Genomic DNA, 25,872 nt, shown 5'->3' with positions numbered 1-25,872 from the left:
ACGAGATAGACAACAGACTCGTCAAGGCAAATAGCGCCTTTGGAAGACTACACAAAAGAGTCTGGAAAAACAACCAACTGAAAAACCTCACAAAGATTAGCATATACAGTGCCGTTGTCATACCCACACTCCTGTTCGGCTCCGAATCATGGGTCCTCTACCGGCATCACCTACGTCTCCTAGAACGCTTCCACCAGCGTTGTCTCCGCTCCATCCTCAACATTCATTGGAGCGACTTCATCCCTAACATCGAAGTACTCGAGATGGCAGAGGCCGACAGCATCGAATCCACGCTGCTGAATATCCAACTGCGCTGGGTAGGTCATGTCTCCAGAGTGGAGGACCATCGCCTTCCCAAGATCGTATTATATGGCGAGCTCCCCACTGGCCACCGTGACAGAGGTGCACCAAAGAAGAGATACAAGGACTGCCTAAAGAAATCTCTTGGTGCCTGCCACATTGACCACCGCCAGAAGGCTGATATCGCCTCAAACCGTGCATCTTGGCGCCTCACAGTTCGGCGGGAAGCAACCTCCTTTGAAGAAGACCGCGGAGCCCACCTCACTGACAAAAGACAAAGGAGGAAAAACCTAACACCCAACCCCAACCAACCAATTTTCCCTTGCAACCGCTGCAACCGTGTCTGCCTGTCCCGCATCGGACTTGTCAGCCACAAACGAGCCTGCAGCTGACGTGGACATTTCTTCGTCCACGAAGCCAAGCCAAAGAGAAAAGATATATAAATATTGATGTGTAATATTTAAAAATAAAAGTGAAATAAGGCATATTGATGTTTAATAGGAGTGACATCCAATAGTCTGGAGTCTCAAGGATGCCTCATTTTCAAATTGTACTGAATATATCAATGATTTACCATTGATTTTTTTCCCTACAAAGATCCACAATTAGATGATGTCCCAATTGATCCCTAATATCATAATAATGTCTCAACATTAAAATGCTTTGTTGAAAGTTGGAGAATGGGATTCAGATCTTGTATATTAATGCGTCTTGACACTATGAATTCTTCAGTGTCTAGTAGAGGGCATGCTAATGAAATGAAAGCATACAGGAACTTGCAGCATCCATAGGAGATAAAGATATATTAACGATCTTTCAGGCCTGAGCCCTTTTTCAAGGAAAAAAGCAAAGAACAGGAAGGCATAAGAATAAAGAGACTGAAGATTGGCTGGGGGAGGAGTCAAACAAAAGGTGTTGGAATTGGATCCATTAGCACCCATTCCTATACATCTTTGGCTTGGCTTCGCGGACGAAGATAACATCTACTTAACCCACTGCAATGGTGATCACTTGCGTCTGTACTTGAACTCTATTTCTACACAAAATTTCATGCCAGCATTGGCATTTCTCCAGTGGCCAGTGCCATTAATTACAATGGACAACAAATAGTTTGCTTCCTGATCACAAACATCACCTTAGAATTTTCCTATCACATTATTTAGATATAATCTATTTTTGTGATTTCCGGTCATATTTCAAGCTTACTTCAGGCATATAAAACCATGAAGCACAACATGTCATTGAAAATTAATTTTCTGCATTCACACTTGGACTTCTTCCCTGCTGATCTTAGTGCAGTCAGTGACAAACATGATGAAAGCAGAATCAGTATAGCTGCAGTAATATTCCTAGTTTACACACAATTTAAAGAATAAATTCACTCATTTTTTTTCAGCACAAAATGGAGCCGACCATCTTCGTTCCTCTCAGACGCAACACTGAATTCTTCATCCCACCAAATACCACCCAGCCAGACTCTTCCGAAACTTTTCACTAGCTCTCCGCCATATGAGTGGTCTTGATACTCTAAATCTCTTTCTCCTGCATACGAGATCCATCACAATGTATGCAGCCTTCAGAACTAACCCGCACATACATGCTATTACTCCCGTGCGTCAGCTTGGATACATCATCAGCAGGCCACTGGCACTGTTCCCGACGCAACCACAACATCAAGGCAAATGGAAATCATCAACGCTGGCCGACTATTATTGGACACTGGCACAAGAGTCATCAGATGCTGAGTACAAATGAAAATCAGTGGCAAAACATTTTGAACTAATGCAATGTGTTAAATGTGCTAAATTCAATTAAAATTAATTTAATGTTTCTCCAACATCCTATGTGATACAGCAAATCTGGTGTCTATCATAATTCCTTTTATTTTTTCAGGAAGCAAACTTTTTTGGGAAAAATGTTTTTCAGTGTTATTTGCCATGTCCTTCCTGATTTACTGATGCATGTTGGAACATTGGTGCACAAGCAATATCATTGGTTGAAAAATTACCGGACAAAAGAAAGGCGTTGCACTACTTTGCTGCATTTGTATCCATTTAAAGTAGTGGTTTTCAAACTGCCCCCCTAAACTTACATTCCACCTTAAGTAATTCCTATGCTGTAAGTGCTCTGTGACTGGTAAGGGATTGCTTAAGGTAGTTTATGAGTAGAAAGGGAAGGTTGAGAACCACTGCTCTAGACCCAAATATTATTGAAATATTTTGCTTGGGAAAAATTGTCATTGGCCCATTTCCTTTGGAGTTATGAAACCCCATGTACATAATGTATGATTAAAACAGTTGTTTTCAAACTTTTTCTTTCTACCCACATACCACCTTAAGCAATCCCTTACTACTTATTGCTTAAGGTGGTATCTGAGTTTAGGGGGACAAATTCACATACTGTGCTCAACTCATGGAGTGATTTCTTCTGCATTTAGCTGTTGAGCAGTGGCTGCCTGAATGGTGACAATGCTAGTCACACACCATGGCTGGAGAAGAGGGTAGAAGCGTACCTATCAATGAAGAGCCTCGTCCCACTGTTCAGAGGCATCACATCTTGAATCGACCTCTGATGAGCAATGTATTCACAGCCTCTGGTTTCCCCAGGCTGTCATCACAGAGGTACATGTCCTTCCACTAGTCTCCTGTGACTGAACTGCTCTCTCTGTGGTGGTCAAGGTCACTCTGACTCTCAAACGCCTGTGCAGGGTCTGCGGCTAGCCCCTACTGTATCTCCCACTTGGCTGCTCAGAGATGTCTCTCAGGAAATGTATTCTCATAGAAATGATTTCAACTGCTTTGATTTTAGATGGTTCAAACAATTTGTTACAAATTGCCAGCATTCCTACTTTCCCATGAGGGCAGACCATTGACTGAACATATATTTCCATAAGGAACCCTTTGATAAACTGGACTTTCTCATTATTGAGAAAGGTTTTCACTGGCTCAATGTTCGTGTGGTAGTGATCAGCACCAGACTTTTGTCTCTCTGACTGTCCAATCTCTGAGAAGTAGGCACACCATGTTCATGACCAGATACCTTTATGGCTAGCAGTGCCTTGAGGGATGATGACAAGGGTATCTTCTTTGCTTCCTCAGTTGCTGTCAGCAAATGGCAGTCCTGGGGGGGGTGGGGGGGAAGGTCCCGTGATGCCATAGGAACCTAACTCTCCTTGTAAACTAGTAGAAAAAAATGTTTTAAAGTAATTAATTTTTTTGAAGAATAATTAAAATAATACTTTAAAAATGTTTTTGAATTTTATAAAACACTGCAGCCCAACATGAAGAGAAGACTAGAAGAGATCTGAGGCCTACATCAAGTTTGAAGCAGGGAACTAGTATTTGAGCTGTTCCTGGGTGAGCAAAGCTGTGGAGGGGGTCATCTATCGACAGCACAATCCCGCAGCGGCAGAGGGATGGCATCGGGGAAGAACCCAGAAGTGCACTACGTATGCACGATATGTCTGGGCCTTCAGCAACAACGTTGGAAGAGGAGGTGTCAGGTTTGCAAAGGTCTATCAGTGAAGAAGATGATGAAGAACAACAATGTGAAGAGGAGGTATTGAAAGAAGATTTTTTAAAAGTAAACATAGAGGGTGTCACCAATGTTGAACTATAAAGAGAGCTTCAAGGAATGAAAGGAGAAATGAATAAAATGAAGAGAAAATTTGATAAACTGGATGAGAAAATAAAGAAAATGCAGAAGGAAAAGCAGCATGTTGATGATAGAGTGACAAGAGTAGAAGACACTACTAATACTACTATAGATACTATACTAATACTACTATAATATAATAATACTACTATACTCTTCTTTGGCTTGGCTTCGCGGACGAAGATTTATGGAGGGGGTAAAAAGTCCACGTCAGCTGCAGGCTCGTTTGTGGCTGACAAGTCCGATGCGGGACAGGCAGACACGATTGCAGCGGTTGCAAGGGAAAATTGGTTGGTTGGGGTTGGGTGTTGGGTTTTTCCTCCTTTGCCTTTTGTCAGTGAGGTGGGCTCTGCGGTCTTCTTCAAAGGAGGTTGCTGCCCGCCAAACTGTGAGGCGCCAAGATGCACGGTTTGAGGCGTTATCAGCCCACTGGCGGTGGTCAATGTGGCAGGCACCAAGAGATTTCTTTAGGCAGTCCTTGTACCTTTTCTTTGGTGCACCTCTGTCACGGTGGCCAGTGGAGAGCTCGCCATATAACACGATCTTGGGAAGGCGATGGTCCTCCATTCTGGAGACGTGACCCACCCAGCGCAGCTGGATCTTCAGCAGCGTGGGCTCGATGCTGTCGACCTCTGCCATCTCGAGTACTTCGACGTTAGGGGTGTGAGCGCTCCAATGGATGTTGAGGATGGAGCGGAGACAACGCTGGTGGAAGCGTTCTAGGAGCCGTAGGTGGTGCCGGTAGAGGACCCATGATTCGGAGCCGAACAGGAGTGTGGGTATGACAACGGCTCTGTATACGCTTATCTTTGTGAGGTTTTTCAGTTGGTTGTTTTTCCAGACTCTTTTGTGTAGTCTTCCAAAGGCGCTATTTGCCTTGGCGAGTCTGTTGTCTATCTCATTGTCGATCCTTGCATCTGATGAAATGGTGCAGCCGAGATAGGTAAACTGGTTGACCGTTTTGAGTTTTGTGTGCCCGATGGAGATGTGGGGGGGCTGGTAGTCATGGTGGGGAGCTGGCTGATGGAGGACCTCAGTTTTCTTCAGGCTGACTTCCAGGCCAAACATTTTGGCAGTTTCCGCAAAGCAGGACGTCAAGCGCTGAAGAGCTGGCTCTGAATGGGCAACTAAAGCGGCATCATCTGCAAAGAGTAGTTCACGGACAAGTTTCTCTTGTGTCTTGGTGTGAGCTTGCAGGTGCCTCAGATTGAAGAGACTGCCATCCATGCGGTACCGGATGTAAACAGCGTCTTCATTGTTGGGGTCTTTCATGGCTTGGTTCAGCATCATGCTGAAGAAGATACTAATACTACTATAATATAATAATACTACTATACTAATACTACTATAAATACTATCCTAATACTACTATAGATACTATACTAATACTACTTTAGTTACTATACTAATACTACTATACTCTTCTTTCTTTGGCTTGGCTTCGCGGACGAAGATTTATGGAGGGGGTAAAAAGTCCACGTCAGCTGCAGGCTCGTTTGTGGCTGACAAGTCCGATGCGGGACAGGCAGACACGATTGCAGCGGTTGCAGGGGAAAATTGGTTGGTTGGGGTTGGGTGTTGGGTTTTTCCTCCTTTGCCTTTTGTCAGTGAGGTGGGCTCTGCGGTCTTCTTCAAAGGAGGTTGCTGCCCGCCAAACTGTGAGGCGCCAAGATGCACGGTTTGAGGCGTTATCAGCCCACTGGCGGTGGTCAATGTGGCAGGCACCAAGAGATTTCTTTAGGCAGTCCTTGTACCTTTTCTTTGGTGCATCGAGTTCACGCTGCTGAAGATCCAGCTGCGCTGGATGGGTCACGTCTCCAGAATGGAGGACCATCGCCTTCCCAAGATCGTGTTATATGGCGAGCTCTCCACTGGCCACCACTACTATACTAATACTAATACTACTATAAATACTATACTAATACTACTATAGATACTAATACTACTATAGTAAGACTACTACTACTATTTGAACTGGAAAATCAAAGTTTCAACAGAAAGTAGACATACTGGAAAATTTTAGTAGAAGAAATAATATTTCTTGTGGAGGAGCAAGAACTAATTGCCATTTTCTTGAAAAAAAATTATTCCTGAAGTTTTGGGAACACAGAATATTCAACACCCTATTGAGATTGGAAGAGCTCAGTGTTCTTAAAGAAAAACCACTTCCAAATCAGGATCCGCGTTCTGTGCTATTGAAATTTCTACGGTATCAGGATAAAGAGATCTTGATCCTTGTGGCAGAAGGGGCAAGAACAAGAAAAGTATTGCTTGAGTATGAATGGGGGGAAAAGTTTTGTTCTACCCTGAAATAAATGCAGATCTATTAAAGAGAAGAAGAGGATTTAATCCAGTTAAGAAAGCTATTTGGGAAAAAAGGATATCGATTCATGCTGCATCATCGTGCAACCTTGAAGATTTTCGTGCCTGGAGGTCAAAATAAATTCTTTAAGAATTTTGTACAAGCAGAAAATTTGTGCAAGATCTTTCAAGAGCGTAGCTGCAATGAAGAATTAGAAACCCAGTTGATGCTAGTGAGTCTTGATAGACTAAATTTTTTCAACTGCAGTGCAGGACTGAATAATTCAGAATAATGATTATTCTTTTTTCCTGATTTTTGGAAAAAAATCTATGAATTAAGTGACTGAAGATTAAATGGTAAATGTATCAGGGTGGTTGGGGTGAGGTGGGGGTGGGGGGCTGATGAGGTTCTAACTGTTACTGGATCATATGTGTTATTATGACATAGGTCACAGCCTATAAAATAGAGAGAGGTATTGTTGTGTATTATTTAAACTAAATTTATTGGGGGTTATTTTGTCTATATATAGTTACAAATGTTGGAATATTTATTTTTTAATTGTATATCTGTTTTCTTTACTCGGATTGTTACTGAAGTGCATTGGACATTGAGTAATGGATTTAAGGAGAGGGGATTCACAGGCAGAGGAGGGATAACTAAAAGGATTGAATATGGTTTATTAAGATGAGTAATACAGTGAAATTTGTAAATTTAAATGCTAATGAGTTAAACAGGTCAGTGAAGAGAAAGAAGGTATTAACATATATTTAAAAATGGCAGTTGACTTAGCTTTTTTGCAAGAAGCCCATTTAATTGAAAAAGAACATCTGAAATTAAAAGATTTGAGTTGGGCATGTAGTCAAGAGGTGTGGCGATTTTGATCTTTCAATTAAAATATGAAATGTGACTGATCCTGCAGGGAGATATGTAATGGTACACTGTCAAATATATTCAGAATTATGGACTTTTTTGAATTTGTATGCACCTAATGTTGATGATGAGAAATTTATTCAAGAAACATTTCTTAATCTAGTAGATGCACATGAAAATATTTTGATAGAAGGTTTTAATTTTTGTTTGGTTCCATTTTTAGATAGATCGACAAGAGGAGTGACAAGACCTAAAGTGGCAAAGGCTACATTGGTATTAATGAAATATTTGAACTTAAAAGATGTATGAAGGTGAATTCATCCTAAAGAAAATAATTTTTGTTTTTATTAAATATTGTTATTCTGGAACTGATTTATTTTTAATTTCAGCATATTGTCAAGGTAGGATTTTAGAAGTGGAATATAAAGCAAGAATTTTGTCTGATCATTCTCCTTTATTAATGAGAATTGTAATGCCTGATAAAGAAAAATTGGTTTATAGATGGAGACAGAATTCATGATTATTAGAGAATGGATTTTTGTAATTTTATTAGAAGACAAATTCAGATATTTTGTGATACAACCTTGAACTCTGTGAATGATACGTTTGTAATATGGGATGCTTTGAAAACTTATTTGAGATGGGAAATTATAAGTTTTACTTCAAGGAGTATATGAAAGAGATACATCAATTAGAAAAAGAAATAATGGCTTTGGAAAAGAATCTTCAAAGGAGAAGTTCTGAAGATAAATGTAGACAATTAATTGACAAAAAAACTTCAGTACATTACACACCTATAGAACAGAGAAAACGATTACAAGAACTAAACAGAGGTATTATGAATTAGATGAAAGATCACAAAGTATATATAACCATATAACAATTACAGTATGGAAACAGGCCATCTCAGCCCCTCAAGACTATACTGTTATCCATGCACCTATCCGACTTTTCCTTAAATGACAAAATTGACCTTGCTTCAACCACCTCTATCAGAAGGTCATTCCTCTCAGCCACCACTCTCTGATGCAGAGGTTCCCTCTCATGTTACTTCTAAACTTTTTCCCCTAACCCTTAACTCATGACCTCTCATTTCAATCTCACCTATCCTCAAGGGGAAGAGCCTATTCACATTTACTCTATCTATTCACCTCTATTTTATATACCCCTATCAAATCCCCCCCGCAACCTTCTACACTCCAATGAATAAAGACCCAGTCTACTCAATCTTTCTTCGTATTCTAGTTACTGCAATTCAGGCAACATTTTAGTAAATCTTCTCTGCAACCTCTCTACCTTATTGATATCCCTCCTATAATTTGGGGATCGGAACTGCGCACAGTATTCCAAATTTTGCCTCACCAATGCCTTGAGTAGTCTCAACATCACTCCCCAACTCCTATATTCTATGTTTTGATATATAAAGGCCAGCAAACCAAAAGCCTTCTTTACCACTCTATCCACATGAGATTACACTTTCAAAGAATTGTTATTCCAAGATCTCTCTGTTCCTCTGCATTCCTCAATGCCCTCTCCTTCACTGCATATGTCCTGTTTTGATTATTCTTCCCAAAATGAAGCACTTCACACTTATCTACATTAAACTCCATCTGCCATCTTTCAGTCCACTCTTCTAAGCAGTCCAAATCCTTCTGCAGTCTCGGAAAACCATCCCCACTATCCACAACTCCCCCTATTTTCGTATCATCCACATATTTACTAACCCAATTTACCACTCTATCATCCAAATCATTAATGTAAATGTCACAGGGGACCCAACACCAATCCCTGAGGCACATCGCTCATCACTGGCCTCCATCCTGACAGATAGTTATCCACCATGACTCTCTGGTGCCCATCTTCTAGCCACCATTGAACCCATCTGACTATTTCAACGTCAATACCTTGCGTCTTAACCTTCTTCACCAACCTTCCATGTGGAACCTTATCAAAGGCCTTACTGAAATCCATATAGATTATATCTACTACTCTACCCTCATGAACATTTCTAGTCACCTCCTCAATAAATTCAATAAGATATATCAAACATGACTTTCCCTGCACACACCCATGTTGGGTGTCCCCGATCAGTCTCTGCCTCCCAAGATACTTATATATATTATCTCCAAGAATATTTTCCATTAGTTTACTGACCACCGATGTCAAATTTACTGGCCAATAATTGCTGGGCCTGCACCTGGAGCCCTTTTTAAACAGAGGAGCACAACACTCCTGCAGCACCATGCCCTCCTCTAGTGACTTTTGAAAAATCACTATCAGTGCCTGTTATTTCCTCCCTGACTTCCCTCAAAGTCCTGGCAAAAATTCCATAGGGACATGGAGACTTATCCACCTTTATATGCCTCTAAAGTTCCAACACCCCCTCTTTCCTAATCCCAACATTTCCATAATTACCCCTTTTGCTTCTATTATCCTACACAATTCCATATCCTTTTCCCCACTGAATACTGAAGAGAAGAACTTGTTCAATATCTTCCCCATCTCATTCGGCTCTGCACACAGGTGTCCGCTCTGATTCTCTAAGGAACTAATTTTATCCTTCATTCTCCTTTTGCTATTTACATATTTGTAAACCCTTCAGATTTATTTTCACCCTGTTCTCCAATGTTATTAGTTATAAAGCTCAAGAAATGTATATTTTGAGAGATTTGAATTCTGAACTATATAGGTCAAAATTTTCAAAGAATGATAATAAAAAACATAGATATTTATCTCAGTTAAGTTTACCAAGGCTGAGTATGGAAGAATGGACAGAATTAAGTGTCAACCTCACACAGGTAGAGGAGAGGGAGGAAATAAGTTCATTACAAAGAAATGAATCTCTGTGGAAAGATGGCTTTCCATCTGAATTTTATAAAGAATTTAAAGATTAATTAATTCCTATTTTTCTGGAAATGTTAGATCAGGAATCAACATGTCATGTTTTCCCAGAATCATTTTAACAGTAATAATTCATGTGACCTTCATCTTGTTGACCTATTTCATTACTAAATACAGATTATAAGATTGTTGCCAAAATTTTGGCAAATAGAATGACTAAATTATTACCTAAGTTAATGAATACATATTGAACAGGCTTTGTAAAAAAGAGACAATCAGCTCATAATGTGGTTATATTATTTAGTATGATTCATTTATCACAAAAAAGAGACATAAGTGTTGCAGTAGATCTAGATGGGTAAAAAAAAAACATTTGATTAATTGGAGTTGGACTTTTTGTTTAAGGTGTATTAATTTGGATATGGGCAGACTTACATAAACTGAATTAAGGCATTATATAATGATCCTAGAGCTAAAGTAGTAACTATTGGACAAATACCCGCTCCATTTCAATTGTCGATATCTCGTAGACAGGGATGTCCCTTATCTTCATCTTTGTTTATATTAGCTGCAGAACCATGTACAGAGGCATTTAGGAGCCATTTGAAAATTAAGGGATTTAGGGTTGGTCAAGAAGAGCATAAAATTATTTTATTTGCAGATTATGTTTTAATTTATTTGACAGAGCCAGAAACTTCCTTGCGAAAATTACATTTTAAACTGGAAGAACATGGAAAGATTTCTGGTTATAAAATGGGATAAAAGTGAATAATGCCCTTATAGAAGGAGATTATACCCAATGTTAAAGAAATACAAAATTCAAGTGGCCAAAAATTGGATTAAATATTTAGAGATTTGTATAGATAATTATTGAAAATATTTATACAAATTGATTTATTAATCATTTCTTAAAATGTCAAATATTTGAAAAAATTGAAATTTTTACCCATAACATTAGTAGAAAGAGTTAATTGTGTTAAAATAAATATATTACTAAGAATAAATTTTTCAAACTTTACCTATATTACTACCTCAAAAGTTTTTATTCAGGAATTAAATAAATATGAAAGAAAATTTATTTGGAAAAGTAAAATGTCAAGAGTCTCTATGGAAAGGTTAATGTGGAAATATGAATTGTGAAGGCCTACAGCTTCCTACTTTTAAGAATTATTATCATGTGGCCCAAATGAGATTGCTCACTTCTTTCTTTGAAGGAGAAGAAAAACCAGCATGGGTTAAAATAGAATTGAATAAAATAGGAGAGAGATTAGCAGAGGAATTCATATATAAATGGGATTCAAAATTAATAGCTTGTGTTAAAGAAACACCATTGTTGAAGCATTTCATTAATATTTGGAATAAGATAAATGATGAAATTGGAACAAAAGGAAGTATATAGCCTAAGATGCCTCAGATTCAAAATTGTCTTGTACCTTTTACAAAGGATAACCAATTTTTAAATACTTGGTTTCATAAAGGGATTAAAAATATTGAAGACGATTATGAACAAGGCCAATTGGTGTCATTTGATCAATTAAGGAATAAGTATGGAATAACTAATAACACTCCCTTGTTATTTTTCAATTGTGAAGATATTTAATATCTTTTTTTTACACCACAACAATTGTATAGAATGAAATCAGATTTATCAGAACAATGTTTTAAATGTGGTGTGGAGATGGGAACCTTCTTGCATTCAACTTGGTCATATCCCAAGTTTAAGCCTTTTTGGGTGGCCTTTGGGATTTTTCTTTAGAACAGGATTCGCTATTGTATTTCCATAAAACCCAGATTTATTTTTATTGGAGAATATAGAAGGAATAAATATCAAATTAAAACTATCAATATACCAATTTAAATTTGTTAAAATGTATTGCAGTTATTTGGAAATCAGATTCACACTTGGGTCTGGGAGGATTGAATGCAGAAATTCAAAGTTGTATTCCCTTGGAGAAAATTACATACAATCTGAGAAAAATATGGCATATTCTTGCAAATTTGGTATATGTGTATGCAAATTTTAGGCATATGTAGTAATATTCTTCCTGCTCCTTGAGACCTATGTTAATCTTCTCTAAATTAATTACATAGAAACTCTGGTGGAATCCTATGTGTTGGATGGTGATCCTTCGTACAATCCTCGAGGTTTTCTCTTTTTCTTTAATTACTATACATTATTTTTCTTATATATAAATTTCTTTGGGATTGGGGCTTAGGGGGAGGGGGAAGAGATTATAACCATCATGTAATTATTGCAATTTTCTTAATTTTTTATTGTTTATTAATTCTTTTTCTTTCTCTGGCTTGGCTTCGCGGATGAAGATTTATGGAGGGGTAATGCTCACGTCAGCTGCAGGCTCGTTTGTGGCTGACGTCCGATGCGGGACAGGCAGACACGGTTGCAGCGGTTGCAAGGGAAAATTGGTTGGTTGGGGTTGGGTGTTGGGTTTTTCCTCCTTTGTCTTTTGACAGTGAGGTGGGCTCTGTGGTCTTCTTCAAAGGAGGTTGCTGCCCGCCAAACTGTGAAGCGCCAAGATGCACGGTTTGAGGCGATATCAGCCCACTGGCGGTGCTCAATGTGGCAGGCACCAAGAGATTTCTTTAGGCAGTCCTTGTACCTCTTCTTTGGTGCACCTCTGTCTCGGTGGCCAGTGGAGAGCTCGCCATATAACACGATCTTGGGAAGGAGATGGTCCTTCATTCTGGAGATGTGACCTACCCAGCGCAGTTGGATCTTCAGCAGCGTGGATTCGATGCTGTCGGCCTCTGCCATCTCGAGTACTTTGATGTTGGAGATGAAGTCGCTCCAATGAATGTTGAGGATGGAGCGGAGATAACGCTGGTGGAAGCGTTCTAGGAGCCGAAGGACAAATAGCGCCTTTGGAAGACTATTGAAAAGAGTCTGGAAAAACAACCAACTGTTTATTAATTACATGTATGGAGAAAACTTTAAATATTTGAAAACAGTTGGTGAACACCAAAATCATTGTGAAAAGCCTTAGTGTCTTTCTGGAAATGAAACTCCAGCAGCCTCAAAGGGGTGGGAGCACCCTAAAGTATTTTCTCAGGTGTGATAACTTTATCACAGTGCATTGCATGCTACAAATACTGGAAATCCAATGACAGCAGCCAGAAACTTGGAAGCAGAGGAACAGAGAGCACAAGCAATGCTGGAGCACCAGGGGAGGTCACCATGGGAAAACACCACCAACATCAAAAATCTGATTCCTCAACAGAGCAGAGGGCAGATGCAATAGGGGCTTCTAACTTACTGAGCCCAACTAAAGGAACTCTCTTTACATTCCAACCCTGAGCGCAGTTCAACAGCAATAATCCAAGAGATCCCTGATGGCATTAAATAACTCCTCCTCTCTTCCTTGCAGGACCACCCACAGAATTCAGAAAACATCAGCAAACAAATCCCTGATCTTTTTATTGAAACTGCTGACCACAATTGTTTACAGTAGAGCACGGGGGAGCATGGTCAGGAAGTTTGCTTGGACGAAGCAGGAGGTGGCCCCTGCAGTCTCCTGCAGAGTTAAGATGCCTCCACTCATTGGAGCACTTTAGCCCACCCTGTCATGAATGTGAGGGCATGACATTTATTTACACAGTCTTGAATGAATGAAGGTTCTTGGCCTTGGGGCACTGCAGCTGGATTCACCTGCTAAACACTGCTTTCCTGTACAAAGCTCCCCTCTTCAGAACACTTAACAGCATTCATTTCACTTGTGAGAAGATCAGATCTCCTGCATGGGTTGTATGGTGGCACTGCTTCTGGTGAGGATCTAGAAGGAGCAGGGAATGGAGACGTGTCTTTCAAAGCTCCTCTGTGGGGTCCTATTGCCCAGTCTTTACACTAATGGCCCTGTACAGGTTTAAACTGTTGGGATTTAAAAAAAAATAAAATCAGAAAACCCATAGAGGTCCTTGCCCAAGATAGCGGTGCCCATGCTTGGTTGCTCTGACTACAAGGGTTGCAGGTTTTGGCAATCAGTGTACAGGCCAGGGCACTAGGGAGGGAGAACACCAAACTGCAGAGAATGAGAATACCCCACAAGGTAGAAGACCACAGCAACAGACCAGCATTGGTCTCCATGGCCAAAGGTCTCACACTAGGCTCAAGTATCAGGACCAAGATTCATGGAGGTTCTGGTGGCAAGCAGGGGTCCCACAAGGCCTTGGCCTTTAACAGCTTCAGTTTAGAACCAGTGGCTCAGGAGGGTGACTTGAATGCCTCAAGCTCAGGCTCACTACTGGAGTAGATAGGAGGCCCTGTGGCCATGGAGTTTATGGGAGCGCAGGGGCAGTAGCACCAGAGGTGGTGGTGCAAACCACTTGATATCTGAAGAGACTCCTTTGCTTCTCTATCTCTTCTTGGTAAAGAAACCTGACTAGTGGCATCCCTTTGTGTGCTTTTACAAGCAAAAGTAAACAAGTTTGGTGAATTATTAATATGACAATAACAGAAGCTTAAACCTTAATAGGTAGTTCTCTCCCTCTTCCCTCCAGCCTCTTCTTCTACAGTAGTCATTATATTTGATGTCTGCTGGCCTTGGGGAAATGTGCCTTTCAAGATTGATACTTTTATGGACAGGTATATAACAAATGATCAGACGCCATGTTCCATCGAGTCTTGCCCCTCTTGGAAGTGCACAAGCACTATTTCATTTAGCTTATTTTCCAATGTTGCTATTTGTAGCAGGAGATCCAAATTACACACACACACACTGAAACCCAATTTCTAAGCAATAGTGCACAAGCAAAAAAAGCAGCCCATGACTTACTCTCTCAGTTCATCTTTAATATTTTGTCACAATATAATTGCATCTTATATTGAGAAACTATTATTAAAATTATCATGTGACAAAAAAAAAAATTCATTTGACTCTGGTGAAGCACACAGCTTATAAACTGGTGGAACAACCAATCACTATTTATGTTTAAAATGTCATTATGTTAAATTAGGCCTTATTACTTTCTACCTTGAGAGCAGACCAGCATACGTACTGCAGGAAATGAGAAATAAAATGAAATGTTCCACCAAAAACAAATATACCAGACAACCAGGGACTTATTAAATCTGATTAATAAGATGAAAATATGATTTACCAGCAGTTTATACAGTCAACAGTGAAAATTCCATCTTACCATTTATTTGTAATGGACTCTGCATTTACCTTTTGACTTTTTTTTTAAAAAGAAAGGCAACATTGACTTTATTAGCTGATTGAAGGGAGGGAGTAAAATCTCCACTCAACATTTCTAAATTCTGTCTCAAAACAGCTGGAGTAGTGCATCAAGAGAAAATGACAGATTTGCACAATGCAAACTTTCCATCACACTGGCATGCTAACTACTGCTGCTTTGCTGAGCCACCATCTACTTTTTAATGAGGCCCTTTGGTAGCTGGAAAGAAGGGGATTATAGGGGGTGCACAATCTCAGTCTATTTGTCTTTCAAATATCTGACTAACTACCAATTACATTGTGTAAAGAAATCTGGACTTCAACTTTTATCCCAATGTTAGTAAAACTGATAGAATACAATAAGCAAAGAACATTCACAGCTATTAATTATCCCAGATTCATTAGAAATTGGACCCAATTTGACAAATAAATGGCCCATATATTTTAGCCCAATATTTTAGCAAAGAAACAAATGAAGAATAAAAAGTTGTATTGAAATTTATATTCATGTTGGACTCTCCAACTGAAGATTTTCTTCAATAAAGTTATCATTTATGCATAAGGCAAATTAATATTTGTCATGATATAGATGTTTTGTTTAAACTGTTTGAAAACAATAATAGAATTAATACTTAGACTTTATCAGAATCCACCCATTTATACAGAGAAAAAGAGTGTGGCAAGTGAAGGTTTTTTTTAAAACTGTAAAATCAATATTTGAAACAACAATGGTGTGTGTGTGGTACAAATGCCACTGATTGCTAATACATTAGCTACTATTTGCAATCAATCAAAGGCCTAACAAGCTTGAAGCAATAATGTTGTGAGTTCTCAGAACTCATACACCATTATTTCCAACAACATAAGTCCTGAACGAATAGATTTTAAAGTCTCCCACCCAAATCGGAACATGCGAGTTATGTAATTAAAGATGAGTTTGTAAATCTACTATCCAATTCTATTATGGCCTTCGGATTATCTATAAGATGTTTAAATGCTTAGTGAGCTGTTAAAAACTATTGCACCAGGATCTGGCAGGATACAAAAGAGAGCTTTCTGTGGTAAGTGATAAAATTACCAATGGTGGGGGCAGGAAGCACAAGAGTTTCTCCAGGCCACCAAAATTCCAGTTTCCAACCACAAAATGGTCATATTTTCCCTCAACTTAATAGTAATCTATAGGTATTTATCTTCAATTTGCCTAAATCAATCGTCTGCCCTGACCAGCCAATAGCAAGTAAGTTAATGAGGTAAGAGTGGAATGGATACCTGCCCTGCACTTGATAGGCTCAATTCCAATTCCACTTCTACCCTGCACCTGATAGGCTCAATTCCAATTCCACTTCTGCTCATTCTGCTTATTCATAAACTCCTGGTGTCCAGGGTATATTATTTATTAGAAGTGCTAAATTAATCCTAGCTGGTGAGTTGGAAGTTCACAAACATAGAGCATACTCCATTCTAATTGGAAATGTTTCCTGCAGCACACAAAAAAAAGTTCATCTTCAAGTGGAAGAGAACTGAAGAGAAAGTGTACATTTAATAAGATAGGAAAGTAATCTTCAAAATAAAAATGTGAAGACCTATTACATTTCACAGAAACTTTCTGCAGCTAGGATTAATTGGGAAGTTTGAACAGCATGCAAACACCACAAGTGCCTGCCTGACACAAGCTCCTGCGTTCAGAGTTTTGGGGACAGACAGCAATGGTTCAATTATATATCATGGTCTCTTTAGCAACCTTGACCAACAAATTCCAGCCCCTTTGCTCACAGGGTACCAACCGTATGACCACCATCATGAATTTGCAGGTGGCAGCATTTTCCAGTACAGGGAGAAGAGGAGAAGCTGGTGGATTTTGATGCTTCTACACTGACTGGCAATGTCTGCATTGTGTTTTCCAAGAGATTCCATGCACACAATTTTTTGTATATTAATACAGCAACTAATGAGGTTAAAGTGATACATCACTAATTCCAATCTTATTTCGTTCAGTGTAGAGTTAATACACATTAGTTATTCTGTTCATCCTGCTGTCAACAATATACCCTTAAGATTTAACATTCCTAGTCTTTTGCCTTGCAACATTTATCTCTCAAAATTTCTCAAGATGACTGTTTGCACCACAGATTTGAGGTTGCCAGAAACTAGCATGACAAGCCCCCCCCCCCCCCAAAGGTTTGCTTCCTGAAAAATGGGGATCATGATAGACAACTCCAAGCTGAATACAAAGAATTTCAGATTTGCTACATTACATAGGAATTCGGAGGCATTTAATGAACTTTTATTGAATTTATCATGTCTCATCACATCATGCTGCTGCCTCAATGCTTTTGTTCAACTAACCCAAAAATATTTTGCCACTGATTTTCATTCTTATTCAGCATCTGATACCTCTTGTGTCAGTGTGACAGAGTATATAGATAAATTGGGAAAGGTTTGTTAGAGTAGGTCACATACAAACACTTTAAAACAGATCTTATTTGAAATACTGGAGCTTTGCCCCATGCTAGACATATCAGGACCAACAGTCTTTGCAAGACCTTTGGAGAGTGCCTAAAATACATCACTAATGGATTATTGTTTACAAAAAGGCCACAGATTGTCTGAAAAAGAACTTGTTGTTCTAAGAGGATCATGTGGTTTTGCAAGCAGAGAGAGTCAAAGAGGCTTTTCTCAGCGGGAGAGAGAGAAATCACTTCTACAGTGTTACAACCAGCAACAGCAGCTGGGACTGGACCAGGACAAGCTGGCAAGCTTGTGGAAAACCCCATGTGGAAGATCGGTTGTAAGTGCTTGATTCAATCTGGTCAAAGCCCTTATGGTTCATGCAAGAGGAGAGGACTGGCTGTCTAATGTTTCACTTGGAATAAGTGAAACAAAAAGGCACTCTCTGATGACTCAAAAGAAAGTGGTCATCATCTGGAGAACCCTGAAGGGAGCAATTTTTGTCAGCAAGCCACTGAAGTGGGTGGGTGTCCATTGTACAACAAATCTCTCTCTGAAAACTGACAAGAATTTTCCTGGGCGGTAACCATTTACCTTTCAAGCACCAAAGCCTGGTGAACTTTACAAATGTTAAATTCTGTGCACAGGAGAAGAATTGTCTGCAACCAGTGAACTTGGAGGATTGAGCAGTGAGATTGGACTGTGAACCAAAGAACTTTTCTGAACTTACACACACATTACATACACATGCACTTAGAATTAGAAGGGGATTAAGTAAGTCAATAGTGACAAGTTAAAGTGTGATTCTGTTTTCATGTTTAAAGATAATTAAAAGCAACTTTTAAGTAACCATTTGTCTTGGTGAATATCTATTGCTGCTGGGTTTTGGGGTCCTCTGGGCTCTTAACATCAATGTCCAACAATAGTAGGCCAGCTTTCATGTTTTCAGTTGCCTTGATACTGCTTTTCCAGCATTGCAATGTCCTGATGAATCCTTTCAACATGTTCATCACTGACTGCATCAAGATCAGCAGGGAAGAAGTCCAAGTGCGAATACAGAAAATGAATTTGCATTGAGCTATTGCTCTTCATGGTTTTGTATGCTTGAAGTCCACTTAAAATATGACAGGAAATCACTAAAAAGGCTACATCTTTTTTTTTTTTTAAAAAGGACAAGATAGGAACATTAAGGTAATTTTCATGATCAGCAGCCTCTCATCCATAAAATAAATCCAGAAGTGTTCAGGAAGCATAATCTTCATTGTCCAGTGTAAATTTATGTTTAGCATTTGTAGTTAAATTTACTGATCAGTTGTGCATTCCCTCCAAGGAGAAGAAAATCAGCTACTTCAGCATATTAAATCAGGAAGATTTCAGCTTGTTTTTAGATAAGCACTCAGACCAGGCCTTAGAGGTGGGGTGGGGGGGAACAAGAAGTCTGCAGCCGGCTGCACTGCTAGTGTAGAGATATTGTTTTCTGCTTAACTGAGCAGCAGTGAATTGATATGTTAGCAATGAAATGCAATGACAATTAAATTGTAACTGACCTAGTTGTACCACTATTATGCTTTCCTTTTTAACAGCTTTCAACATTATTCAAACCATGTACTTAAAGATGACATTGCAGGAAAATTGTCACTCTCGTTCCATATTGAAGTAATTATCCATTTTGGCAAAAATTTCATCTGCTGTCTCTTATGTGCATAGTCAGGAAGAAGTGGATCAAACAAAAGAGTTTTGCTGAATCATTACTTGGTTATTGATGATGCTATTTATCAATAATAATGCCTTTGAAGTTGTTCTATTACACCACCCCCCTGCTTTTACTTACTGAATGTCCCATTTATCCCATATTTTCATCAATTGAAATAGCAACATGTTTTGTATAACCATTACCCAGAAAGAAGGCAGCACTGAACAAATGTGGTAAGAACAGATGCTGCCATCAATGGCAGAGGAGAACCTTACAGTCAAAGAGAGGGAAGGTTTCAGACAAAAGCAGAGAAAAGTTGGCTGGATGCTTGGTGGAGGAAAGAGAGAGAGATCACAATTGGAAAATTGAAAGGAAAAAGTTGGATGGAAAGAGAGATGGAAAAGTTTTAACAATTTAACAACAATTATAATTTTGAATTTGATGGACTGTGGAAATGGAAATCAAATAGACCTTTGTAAATGCAGCAAAACCAAGTCCAGGATGCAAGACAGCTGACTTGCTTTAGTGTTGTTGGACTTATTGTTAGCTGCTAAAGTACTCTACAAAGAGACAAATGAAGGAAAGTACATTTATATTATGCATTCACATTACTCTGAACAGAGCTGCATTTTTAAAAAGCCAAGTATCCTGTTGGCTCTTTACCAACATTTATATTGGACAATTGATTTCCCAAGAGATAGAAGATACCTCCTGAGAGAGCTATCATACAGCTTACTAAAATTTAAGACTTTTGAATCAATGGCTTGAATATATAATTATACCATATTATGTTGACAGAGAAACTGCAATATAATTGGCCTTTCAGATAACTGGATTAAAAGAGACTTGGTAATTGAGCTCCAGAAGAAAACTATATCATTTTTGTGCTAGTGGTATGCTTTGTACCTGTGTCACACTTCATTGTTTTTATTAGGATTCTTCCACTCACATAATAGTCTGCACTTTTACCACATGGTGATTCTTTTTGTCTTAAATTCAAGAATTGAATGTTACTTTAAATAAGCATTACACAATAGCTTAAAGAATTGCAAATCACTACAATGAGCCAAACCCATCCAACCTCACTTCCAGATCTTCCTGGGCTGCAGACTTTCTTGTTCAACTCTATTCAGCTGATTTTGCTTGTTTGTTGACATTGAATATTTTTACTGGTGGTTTAAAATGCTATTCAAATTGCTCCAGAATTATTGCCTTACAATTCACAGCTCATTATTGCTTATCCTTTACTGGATTGTACTCACTTAATTTACATACAAGTATATTAACCTTGTAAATCAGATGGTTTGAGTCTAAAAGAAGTTTTGGTAGGTGTTTTGATAACTGTTCATTATTGTGTGTTTAATAATGAGTCGAGTAGGCAGGTGAGGTAAACCAAATAAAAACCTTTACTGAACACAACCAAACATGATAAACAGGGTTGGGAGAGAGAGCCTACAGCATGGTATCTGGTCCCTGCTACTTCTCGATTCAACCAATGCTCCCTTGTGGTTCTTGAACATGGACAATGTGTACTGCTGCGAGTACAGTGGCTGCAATGCGATTGCATCAGGTGCAGAGCAGTTGATGGCAGCAGCTGTCTACATAACTATAAAGGGGAGTTTTAGTTTGTAGTTAATAGCCAATCAATATGCTCCCCTCTGAATTATAGTTATTGGGGAGGAGTTCATGTTCTTTCATCTCCTTTCTTTTAAGAATCAATCATTTATTTGTAAATATTGTCACAGTTTCTGCTCCAGTCACCAACTCCATTGACCACTTTCCTGTGATTACTTTTCAACCTTTAAATCAACTTCTCTCCCTTTGAGTGTAGATATTTAAGTACTGTTGACTTATTAGTTTTTAAGCTCCCCAAAATGCTACTTAACTATTCAAAGTATTAAATATAATTAATAGTATTTGCAAACTTTTTTCCATAATTAAAGGAATACCAATGCATTGTACCATAAAAAACTGATTTTTGTCAGGTTTGCAAAAATATGCGTCATGGGTAAAGTTATTTTGCAGTTCGCTGTGGATCTTTGACTGAACTGCAAACTGAAAGGAAAACTTACAGAATGAGTGTGGATTGTTCAATATTTTTCCAGAGATACACATGGCAATGGCCAGTTTAATGCAAATTTGGGAGAATGTGGTATAAGCTCTAATAGTACTAATGTTGCTGTAGGATAGGCCTAACTAATTCCATTAGAATTCTCACAGCCTTCAGTGACCCTTAATTTGAATCAAATAAATGTGAAGAGTTAGTTCACTGCTTCAGTCTATCTCAGAAAAAAATGCCAGAAGAGAGGGTGTGTAAAATAACAATTACCAAAGTAAAGGCTGGTATTATTAGAATTAATATGTTAAATCAACTTTTTTATTCTCAGTCAATTCTCCTTTTTTGTTTTGGATAACATGGTTTTGCCATCATGTAACCTCTCATTTGGGTGTAATAATTCTCCATTTACCATTGTAGACAGGTCTTAACTACATCTAATAATATCTAATTAATTTATAATGGTCTGCATAACAAGAAGGTTAAAGATTTAACATATAAACTGACTTGTTTAAATACCCTTGAGTGATCATTTGTGATAAAATGCCAATTCAAATTCACTCCATTAAAAGTTGAGCCATTGAATGGCAAAATCAAACATTTATATTATTAGCATCACTGTTGGTTTATCTCTGGAGTGGGGTGGATCTGGGTTGTGGTACTCTCATCTCATAACTAGCATTTTCCAAATTTCTCCCAAGTCACTACAATATCTGGGTATTGAATCAAGAATTTACATGGTTTAAAAACGTTGCATGCCGTTTCATACAGAAATCAGCCATGCTTATTTTTTTTCTCAACTTACAGACAAATGAAAAATTTGGATCTTGTTAACATATCCTGAGAGTGTACTTTATACTTGGCGAAAACTTTTGAATATTAACAAGTTGGGTTCACTGGAAGATTAAATAACTCACACACTTAATCCATGAAAAATTTGTCAGTGCTCTGAATTTATCAAATTCATATACCCAAATTATCCTCTCTGCAGCTTTTATGGTCCTGTGCATTAACCTCTTATCCAATGCACTACAACAACCATACCAGTGTGAGACAATTGGCCAGGATGCTCTCAGTAATGCTCCTATAGAAGGTTGACAGGTTGGTGGCTGGTAGTCTTGCCTGCCTCAGTCTTCTTGGGAAGTGAAATCACTGTTGCACCTTCCTGACAAGTGAGGAGATGCTTTGTGTTCAGACAGAACACAGTTCAAGTGAACTCCAAGGAACTTAGTGCTCTCTACTCCCCACTACAGAGTTATTCATGTGTTGTGGAGGATAGACAACTCTGGTCCTCCTGAAGTCCACAATCATCTCCTTTGTCTTGTACATATTGAGACATAGGTTGTTATTCTCACACCATTTCATGAGATTTTTCTCCTCTTCTCTGTAGTGAAACTCATCATTGCTAATGAGGCCAACTACTGTCATGTCATCTCCAAATTTGATGACTCTGCTGTGGTTGGATCTGGTGTTGCAGTTGTGGGTGAGTAGCATGAACAGGAGCAGACTGAATAGACAGCCCTGAGGTGCACCAGTGATCAGCATGACTGTATTTCACATTTTGGCGTTGTTAAGAAAGCATGTCAGTGCTTTTACTTCTTCAGGAGTTTGCAAAGGTTTGGTATGACATTGGAAATCCTGGAAAATTTCAGTGTATATGTGGTGGAAATTGTGCTGACTGGATGCATCGTGGTCTGATATTGGGTCACCAATGCCCCGGAGCATAACGCACTGCAAAAAGAAGTGGACAAAACCCAGGACATCACAGGTAAAACCCTCCCCAACATAGAGAACATTTACAGGGAATGCGGCCATTATCAAGGAGCCACACCACCAGGTGCCACTAGATTGTACCACATGGTTCAGGAACAGTTGCTACCCATCCACCATCCTAATCCTGAACAACAAACTCAACCAATAATATCATACACTAAAAATGTCAAGAAAAAATGTGGCAGAAATTAACAATCTGGAAAAGAAATTACGGCATTAGAGAAAGAAAATCAAAAATCCAGCTCAAAGGTCAAATATCAAACTTTAATAAATAAATATAAACTTAAATACAGTACAAACAAACAGAATGAAAAAAAGATAATGGGGTCAAAGCAAAAATATGAATTAGGAGAAAGAGCACAAAGTTTTGTCTTGGCAGCTAAAGGCTAATGAGAATGATCAATGCAGTTTAACTGGAGTCAAATATGATATCTCATAATCCAAAAATAATTAATGATACTCTTGAACAATTCTACATAAAATTACACAAATCAGAATCACCACAGAATCAAACAAAAATAGGTGATTTTCTGAATGGAATTGAGTTGCCGAAATTAAGCCAAGATGACCAGATTAGGTTAGAGCCCCCCCCCCCCCCTTACTAGGGAGGAAACTGAAAAGTTTTGAGACTGTTACAAGCTAAAGCTACTTTGCTGTCCACAACACCTCCAATCTTAGTGTCATCTGCAAACTTGCAGATCCAATTTATTGCATTAGTATCCAGATCATTGAAATAGATGACAAACAACAATGGTCCCAGCACTGATTCCAGAGGCATACCACAGTCACAGACTTCCAGTCTGAGAAGCAATCATCCACCACTACTCTCTGGCTTCTTCTGGCCAACCATTATCAAATCCAGTTCTCTACACACCATGAATAATATCTGAACCTTCCTGACTAACCTCCCGTGTGGGACCTTGTCAAAGGCTTTAGTAAAGTCCACTTACACAACATCCACAGGCCTTCCTTCATCAATATTCCAAGTAATCTCCTCGAAAAACTGTACAAGATCTATTAAACACAATCTACCACGCTTAAAGCCATATTGACCATCCCTAATCAAGATCTGGCTAAGCAAATAATTGTATATTCTATCTCTTAGAACACCTTCCAATAATTTACCCACTACTGACATCAGGCTCATAGGTCCATAATTTCCAGGGTTACTTTTGGAGCCTTTTTTTTTTTAAAAAGCAGAACAACATGAGCTATTCTCCAATCCACCAGCACCTCACCTGTGGCTAAGGACATTTTAAATATTTCTGCCAGAGGCCCTGAAATTTCTCACTAGCCTTCCTGAGGGTCCAAGGGAATATATTGTCAGGCCCTGAGATTTATCCATGCTGATTTGCTTTAAGACACTGACCTCACTGCTTGCTTTCCTTACTTCCCACAATTCTGTGCTTTTTCCTGATTAAAAATAAACCATTTAAGATCCCCCCATCTCTTCTAGCTGCATACAAAGCAGGCCCCACTGATCTTCATTGGGATCAATTTTGTCCCTTACTATCCATTTGCTATTAATATACCTGTAGAAACCCTTAGGGTTTTCCTTCACATTGTCTGCCAAAGCAACCTTATGCCTTTTTTTGCCTTCCTGATTTTTTTATTGAGGCTTTCTTGCATTTATTTTAAATATACTCCCAAAATACCTCATTTTCTCCATGTTGCCTATACTTGGTATACAACTCAATCTTTTAAACTAAATCCCCAAATTCCCTTGAAAACCAAGGTTCTTTATGCCTATTAATTTTACTTTTAATCCTCACAGGAACATGCAAATTCTATACTCTCAAAATTTCATCTGTGAAGGCCCTCCACTTACCTCATACATCCTTGCTTGAAAACAACTTATCCCAATCCATGCATTCTTTCTCATTACTTCAAAAGTGGCCTTTCTCCAATTTAGAATCCCATCCCAAAGCCCAGACCGATCCTTCTCCATAATTAACTTGAAACGAATGTCAATTTGATCTTTGGACCCAAAAATTTCCCCTACACATACTTCTGTCACCTGTCCTGATTCATTCCCAAAAAGGAGAACCAGTATTGCATTCTCTCTTGTTGGTACCTCTATATGTTGTTTTAAAAAACTTTCCTGAACACATTGGCAAACTCCAAGCCATCCAGCCCTTTTACTGTATGGGAGTCCCAGTAAATATGTGGAAAATTTAAAATCCCCTACTATCACAACCTTATGTTTTCTGCTGCTGTCGGTCTACAAATTTGCATCTCCAATTCTCCCTGACTATTGGGAGGTCTATAATACAACCCCATGCGTGTGGTCATACCTTTCTCGTTCCTCATCTCCACCCATATAGACCCAGTAGATGAGCTCTCTCGTCTGTTCTGCCTGAGCACAGCTGGAATATTTTCCATGATGAGCATTGCCATTCCTTCCCCTTTCATCCCTCTCATTCTATCACATCTAAAGTGACAGAAGCCCAGAACATTGAGCTGCCAGTCTTGTCCCTCCTGCAACCACGTTTCACTAATGGCCACAACGTCATAATTGCATATGCTAATCCATTCTAAACGTCTGTCTTTCCTACACTACTCCTTGCATTGAAATAGATGCATTTTAGAAAATTTCCACCATTGACTTCTAACAGTACATGCAATTTTCACATCATCTTTTCCCTCTTTCATTCTTCTGTCTGTTCTAGCACTTTGGTTCCCATCCCTCTGCAAATCTAGGTTAAACCCATCAGAGCAACACTAGCAAACTTTCCCACAAGGAATT

General features: G+C 38.9%; 1 long non-coding RNA gene across 5 annotated transcripts in view; it reads left to right on the top strand.

The window, feature by feature from the left end:
• Nucleotides 1-25,872, top strand: part of LOC138760653 (uncharacterized) — a 111,287-nt gene that overhangs the window by 61,171 nt on the left and 24,244 nt on the right. For 3 of the 5 annotated variants that reach the window (XR_011355781.1, XR_011355780.1, XR_011355779.1), the window contains exons 3-4: nucleotides 7,350-7,437; nucleotides 22,744-22,836. This is a non-coding gene — a long non-coding RNA (uncharacterized lncRNA). The remainder of the gene's footprint in view (nucleotides 1-7,349; nucleotides 7,438-22,743; nucleotides 22,837-25,872) is intronic. The other 2 variants (XR_011355783.1, XR_011355782.1) reach the window with 1 other exon arrangement.

Source organism: Narcine bancroftii, chromosome 4 (genome assembly GCF_036971445.1).
Source record: "Narcine bancroftii isolate sNarBan1 chromosome 4, sNarBan1.hap1, whole genome shotgun sequence".
NCBI classification, from domain to species: domain Eukaryota; kingdom Metazoa; phylum Chordata; class Chondrichthyes; order Torpediniformes; family Narcinidae; genus Narcine; species Narcine bancroftii.
The sequence above is the reverse complement of the archived record's forward strand: the minus strand, read 5'-3'. Positions and strand labels throughout refer to the sequence as shown.